Genomic DNA, 1,335 nt, shown 5'->3' with positions numbered 1-1,335 from the left:
ACCAAAATATCCAGAAACCCAAATCTCTGGTCTTTGCAACAGAGGTCGACTCATGAGTCGACCCCTGAAGCATGAGTCGACCCCTGCGACGGAAATTGTCCGCAACGGCTAGTTTTTTGCCCATTTTAGTTACCTTTAATGCTCCCTTAAAATGCTTTAACGGCTCTTTTTCTGCCTAAAATGTTTTCCCTTGTTTCTTAAAGCTATAAAAGGTTTCCAAAGGTGAAAAACAAAAAGGGGATCCACAATATACACGAGAGATACAAGAGATCTACAATATACACAAGAGACATACGAGAGATTTTGAAAGAGAAAAGCAAGAGCGTTCAAAAGGGCATTCAAGAGCATTCAAAGAGAGGGTTTTTCAAGCCAACTTTTCAACCTTGATCAAGAGCTCTTTCAAAGCCTTCAAGAAGTCTTCAATCAAAGTTCACCTTCTCCTCAAGCGTTCATTCAACTCTTCATCCACCTTGAGGAAATCCAAAAGGGGCTTCTTCATTTGAGTAAAGTGTATTTAATATTTTATTCACTCATTTAAGGAGCTATTCTTGTACTTATTTGTGCTCTAAACTGTCTTACTCTTTGTGAGTAATTGTTCTTATTTTTGGAGGGTTTCCAAAACAAGGGAAGGTTGATCCGAACCTGAAATCGGAGTGTTTTGGGTTGGCTTGTACCCGAAAAACAAGTGGACTAGCTTGGGATAGCTAGTGTCGGAGTTTTCGACATTTGTATTCGGGTTGAATACAAGTATAGTGGATTGGAATTCCCAAGTAGGAGCTTGGGGAGTGGATGTAAGTGCAAGGTTGGCACCGAACCACTATAAATCCTTGTGTTTGTGGTGTGCTTTATTGTTTCTCTTTATTTCTTTATTATATCCTTGCATTCTTTCTTTAGGTAATTAATCTTGAACTAAAGTCCTTCTCCTCATTCATCAAGCTTTTAACAAATACTTTTCATAAGTAATTAGTTAAGCTTAAATTTTTTAAAATCCAATTCACCCCCCCTCTTGGGTTGCATAGCTGGGCAACAAGTGGTATCAGAGTCCGGTGCTCTAGCCCTTCTTTGATCTAACAATCAAAGAGCCAAAGATCTATGGCAACCCATGTCGGTACTTCTCTAGCCGAGGGGCAATCTACCAACCGACCTCCACTTTTCAATGGGTCTAATTATACCTATTGAAAAGCTCGAATGAAGATATTCATACAAGCACTCGACCATGATATGTGGAGTATCATAGTGAACGGTCCTCACACACCCACCAAGATTATAGATGGTGAGGAGTCAACCAAACTCGAGAAAGAATGGGATGAGGTTGATAAGAAATTGGCACAATTA

Source organism: Elaeis guineensis, chromosome 12 (assembly GCF_000442705.2).
Source record: "Elaeis guineensis isolate ETL-2024a chromosome 12, EG11, whole genome shotgun sequence".
Taxonomy (NCBI): Eukaryota; Viridiplantae; Streptophyta; class Magnoliopsida; order Arecales; family Arecaceae; genus Elaeis; species Elaeis guineensis.
The sequence above is the reverse complement of the archived record's forward strand: the minus strand, read 5'-3'. Positions refer to the sequence as shown.